The following is a 6,325-nucleotide window of genomic DNA, read 5'->3' as shown; positions in this document are numbered from 1 at the left end:
TGGTTGGGAAATAAGCTATTTTTCTTTTTTTAGTGATATTAAGCACCGATTATGTGCCCGCTATTCTTCTAAGCACTGGGGTAGATAGTAATCAGGATACTGACAAATAAACGCCGTAAAATTACTGAAAGCAATCAGGATGGACCTAGTCCGTGTCCCACATGGGGCTCACAGTCATCATCATCATCAATCGTATTTATTGAGCGCTTACTCTGTGCAGAGCACTGTACTAAGCGCTTGGGAAGTACAAATTGGCAACATATAGAGACAGTCCCTACCCAACAGTGGGCTCACAGTCTTAATCTCCATTTTACAGGTAAGGTAACTGAGGCACGGTGAAGTGAAGTGACTTACCCCTAGGTCCCGCAGAGCCGGGATTAGAAGCCAGGTCTTTCTGACGTCCAGGCCCGTGCTCTACCCACTAGGCCATACCGCTTCAAGCCTGAGTTTCCTGGTGATGACCCCCCCAGCTCCTCCTTGACCTTGCTTCTTGTAACTCCGGGCCCCCGGGACTCCTGGCTGGCCGCCTCTGACGGTTCCACAAAAGCTTGGGGAAATCACCTTCCGTTGAAGTGATTTTAGGATTCGTCTATCAGGTAAGTAAACCCTCCCTGCCTTGCCCTGCCCGTGTGACTTTCCTTGCCCCCCTCACATTATGGCACCCCAAACTCGCCTTTCCCCCTTCCGCCGTGCCACGCCGCCCTGCTCCAACCCCTTAATAGCTGTGGTTATTGTTGTTCTTTGGCATTTTTAGCACCACACTGATATACTAGTTCTTACGGGCTGCAGGAGGACATTTGGGTCGAAGCGAAAGATTGAAGGAGAGTTTAGGCATCTTATTTATTTATTTATTTTACTTGTACATATCTATCCTATTTATTTTATTCTGTTGGTATGTTTGGTTTTGTTCTCTGTCTCCCCCCTTTTAGGCTGTGAGCCCACTGTGGGGTAGGGACTGTCTCTATGTGTTGCCAATTTGTACTTCCCAAGCGCTTAGTACAGTGCTCTGCACATAGTAAGCGCTCAATAAATACGATTGATGATGATGATCTTTCGAGTGGAAAACTTGTTTCCATTATTGCCAGCAAAGTGGGGTATGGCTCACGGTATCTTGTGGACCGTCTTCCAATTATCGCAAGAATAATGGGGTCAATTTACTGTTGGTTATGGTTTCCCTGGGTCCAAATGATCCCTCAGGGTTACGATGTTGAAATTTATAGGCGACTCTATTAAGGATTAAGAATGCGAAACTACAGCCCGTTCCAAAATGGGGTAATTAATGATCGCTGCTTTGGGAATTGACAGGAAAAATTGGACGCACTAAGAAGCTCTGTGATTCTGCTTCTGCTTAGTATGTGTGCTTTTAGACTGTGAGCCCACTTTTGGGTAGGGACTGTCTCTATATGTTGCCAATTTGTACTTCCCAAGCGCTTAGTACGGTGCTCTGCACGCAGTAAGCGCTCAATAAATACGATTGATTGATTGATTGATGTGTGACTTGGCGTGAGGGGCTAATAAGGCATTCATTCAGTCGTTACATTCAATCGTGTTTATTGAGCACTTACTGTGTGCAGAGCACTGTACTAAGCACTTGGGAAGTACAAGTTGGATAAATGTTCTGTTGCTCAGAGTACTGACTGGTGGCAGCTACCACATTGTGGAGGGAGTGGGAATATTTTGGACTTCTGAGCCAAGTCAGTGAAGATAATTAAAAGAAAAGCTGCGGGGAAGGACTAGTGTGGATATCCCTATCTTTGTTAAGCTGAGTTGGCGATTCACTCGAGTGGTGTGTGTGTGTATATTTAAGCATTCTCAGGAAAAAACTGTTCAAATTTTACCAATGTGGTCTAGGGGCCCAGCTTAGTACTGAACCCAACAAATTACATCAATCAATCGGTGGTATTTATTGAGCACTATACATGTATATATGTTTGTACGTACTTATTACTCTATTTTATTTGTACATATTCTATTTATTTTATTTTGTTAATATGTTTTGTTGTCTGCCTCCCCCTTCTAGACTGTGAGCCCGCTGTTGGGTAGGGACCGTCTCTATGTGTTGCCAACTGGTACTTCCCAAGTGCTTAGTCCAGTGCTCTGCACACAGTAAGCGCTCAATAAATACGATTGAATGAATGAATGAATGTAGAGCGCTGTACTAAGCGGTTGGGAGAGTAAAACACAATAGAGTTAGCTGACCCGTTTCCCTGCTGGTTAGGTTTTCTGCAATATGACAGCTGTGATATACAGACATTAACATACCAGACAGATGCAGAGAGGCAGTGTGACTCAGTGGAAAGAGCCCGGGCTTTGGAATCAGGGGTCATGGGTTCAAATCCCGGCTCCGCCAATTGTCAGCTGTGTGACTTTGGGCAAGTCACTGAACTTCTCTGGGCCTCAGTTCCCTCATCTGTAAAATGGGGATTAAGACTGTGAGCCTCCCCGTGGGACAACTTGATCATCTTGTAACCTCCCCAGCGCTTAGAACAGTGCTTTGCACATAGTAAGCGCTTAATAAATGCCACTATTAAGTCACTGAACTTCTCTGGTCCTCAGTTCCCTCATCTGTAAAATGGGGATTAAGACTGTGAGCACCCCCATGGGACAACTTGATCATCTTGTAACCTCCCCAGCGCTTAGAACAGTGCTTTGCACATAGTAAGTGCTTAATAAATGCCATTATCAAGTCACTGAACTTCTCTGGGCCTCAGTTCCCTCATCTGTAAAATGGGGATTAAGACTGTGAGCCCCCCGTGGGACAATCTGATCTCCTTGTAACCTCCCCGGCGCTTAGAACACTGCTTTGCACATAGTAAGCACTTTTAGACTGTGAGCCCACTGTTGGGTAGGGACCGTCTCTAGATGTTGCCAACTTGTACTTCCCAAGCGCTTAGTACAGTGCTCTGCACACAGTAAGCGCTCAATAAATACGATTGATTGATTAATAAATGCCATCAAAAAAAAAAAGCGAGCATTGCTCAGCTGCTGCCCACAGAGCCGGGCTTTGGGCCGAACTGTGACATGGAAATCACAGAAAAGAAGGAGGCCCCTGGCAGACCATCCGGTCCAGGGGGAGCGGACATCAGCGATGTCCGCATGAAGAGGAAGTCTTCAGGAATACAAGGAGATTTTGTCTTCGTTGAGGGGAGAGGATTTACCGACCACGGGATGTGATGTGAAGTCTTCATGGAATTTGTTTGTGAAATTGCTCTATTGGTGTTCTCACTGGCTGTGGATCTGAGACTGGGGAGGAGTGGAATGGTTCGGTTCTAACCATTTTAAACAATCAAGGGGATAATTTTTAGACTGTGAGCCCACTGTTGGGTAGGGACTGTCTCTATATGTTGCCAATTTGTACTTCCCAAGCGCTTAGTACAGTGCTCTGCACATAGTAAGCGCTCAATCAATACGATTGATGATGATAATTTGTGTCAGTTTAAGCCCAACTACAACCTGAGCGCAACCCGCTGGGGTACAACTCCACTAACTCCAAAATATGCAGACACATCTCAGGAACGCCCTGGAAGACCCAGATTTACCTCAGAGGCAAGGAGGCCCATCTTCATGGTGGGCTTTCTGTCGAACACTTGTACATATCTATTCTATTTATTTTATTTTGTTAGTATGTTTGGTTTTGTTCTCTGTCTCCCCCTTATAGACTGTGAGCCCACTGTTGGGTAGGGACCGTCTTACCTCCTTCCCTTCCCCACAGCACCTGTATATATGTTTGCACATGTTTATTACTCTATTTATTTTACTTGTACATATCTATTCTATTTATTTTATTTTGTTAATATGTTTGGTTTTGTTCTCTGTCTCCCCCTTCTAGACTCTGAGCCCGCTGTTGGGTAGGGACTGTCTATATGTTGCCAACTTGGACTTCCCAAGCGCTTAGTCCAGTGCTCTGCACACAGTAAGCGCTCAATAAATACGATTGATTGATTGATTGAACCAGGGAGGGGCAAGGAGTGTTGGAAGGGCATAAAAGGGATGCAGGGGATAACGGTCTCGGCTCTCTGGGCTGGAGTCCACTGGTCCTTGCATCAATGTGAAGGCCAGTTAGGAAACTGGACCACTGTGTACCTCTTCTCGGGTCGTCTCTTTCTTGGATTGGTAATTATAGTGGGGCGATGGGTGGGTTCTTTCCCTTTTCTCAGTGTTTTCTTTTATAAGACTGCCCACCCTCTCCCCCTCCCAGTATGTTGCTGATGGGAGGCAGTTGTTGACAATACCCCCATCCTGGCCAAAATCAGGGGCCTAATATAAACAGTGGAAAATGGAAAAGAGCACATTTCCCCGCTAGACTGTAAACTTGTTGCGGGCAGGGATTGAATTCGGCGCTTAGAACAGTGCTTTGCACATAGTAAGCGCTTAATGCCATAAAAAAAAATCTACCAATTCTGTTATATCCTATTTTACTACATCAATCAGTCGTATTTATTGAGCGCTTACTGTGTGCAGGAGCACTGTACTGGGGAGAGGAGTGACTGCTTAGTTACAAGTAAGCTGTACACGGTAAGTGCTCAATAAGTGTGAGCTGTGGGACAACCTGATCACCTTGTAACCTCCCCAGCGCTTAGAACAGTGCTTTGCACATAGTAAGCGCTTAATAAATGCCATCATTGTTAGTAGTAGTAGTAGTAAGCGCTCAGTGAAAACGATTGAATGAATGAACTAGTCCTAGACTGTGAGCCCACTGTTGGGTAGGGACCGTCTCTATATGTTGTCAACTTGGACTTCCCAAGCGCTTAGTACAGTGCTCTGCACACAGTAAGCACTCAATAAATACGACTGAATGAATGAATGAATGAATGAATCAATGAATGAACGAACTCGTCCCCCTCTCCATCCCCCCGTCTTACCTCCTTCCCTTCCCCACAGCACCTGTATATATGTATATATATTTTTGTACGTACTTATTACTCTATTTTATTTGTACATATCTATTCTATTTATTTTATTTTGTTAATATGTTTGGTTTTGTTCTCTGTCTCCCCCTTCTAGACTGTGAGCCCGCTGGTGGGTAGGGACCGTCTCTATGTGTTGCCCAACTGGTACTTCCCAAGTGCTTAGTCCAGTGCTCTGCACACAGTCAGCGCTCAATAAATACGATTGAATGAATCAATGAATGAACTCGTCCCCCTCTGCATCCCCCCCGCCTTACCTCCCTCCCTTCCCCACAGCACCTGCATATATGTATATATGTTTGTACATATTTATTACTCTATTGTACTTGTAAATATCTATTCTATTTATTTTATTTTAATATGTTTGGTTATGTTGTCTGTCTCCCCCTTCTAGACTGTGAGCCCGCTGTTGGGTAGAGACCGTCTCTATGTGTTGCCAACTTGTCCTTCCCAAGCGCTTAGTCCAGTGCTCTGCACACAGTAAGCGCTCAAGAAATACGATTGATTCTATTTATTTTATTTTGTTAATACGTTTGGTTTTGTTGTCTGTCTCCCCCTTCTAGCCTGTGAGCCCGCTGTTGGGTAGGGACCGTCTCTATGTGTTGCCAACTTGTACCTCCCAAGCGCTTAGTACAGCGCTCTGCACATAGTAAGCGCTCAATAAACACGATTGATTGATTGATTGAGGGAGCGTGGGGGGGGGCGGTCCGTGCGTGGCGCGGTGTGTCCGCCGGCGGCCACCGTACTCCTCTCTGGTCACGTGGTGGGCGGCCTTGTCCCTGCCCCCGTGCGCGGAGTGGCATGTCCTCCAGCGGACACCGTAGGCGGCCCTCCTCCGGTCACGTGACGGCCGGCCTCCCTCCTGCCCCCGTGCGCGGAGTGGCATGTCCGCCGGCGGCCACCGTAGGCGGCCCTCCTTCCGGTCACGTGCCGGGCGTGCGGCCTTCTCCCTGCCCCCGGGCCCGGCGCGTCAGGGGAGAGGGCCGGCCCGTCATGGCGGCGGCTGAGGCGACGACTGAGGCGACGGCCTGGGCCTTCGGGGAGCGGCGCAGGGCCGGGGCGGGACCCCCGCTGGACGTGTAGCCGACCGACTTCGCCCCCGCGCCCGTTTGGTGGCCCATCGACCGACCGACCCACCCACCGACCTCCGGGACCAGGTCTGTCAGCCCGCCGTTGGGTAGGGACCGTTTCTATATGTTGCCAACTTGCCCTTCCCCAGCGTTTAGTACAGTGCTCTGCACACAGCGATCAATAAATACGATGGGATGAATGAATGCTCCCCCCCCCCCTTTATAGAAGCTGCGCGGCTTTTCATGATTCATTCATTCATTCAATCGTGTTTATTGAGCGCTGACTGTGTGCAGAGCACTGCACTAAGCGCTTGGGGAGTCCAAGTTGGCAACATATAGAGACGGTCC

The sequence above is a fragment of the Tachyglossus aculeatus genome, chromosome 21 (genome assembly GCF_015852505.1).
Source record: "Tachyglossus aculeatus isolate mTacAcu1 chromosome 21, mTacAcu1.pri, whole genome shotgun sequence".
NCBI lineage: Eukaryota > Metazoa > Chordata > Mammalia > Monotremata > Tachyglossidae > Tachyglossus > Tachyglossus aculeatus.
The sequence above is the reverse complement of the archived record's forward strand: the minus strand, read 5'-3'. Positions refer to the sequence as shown.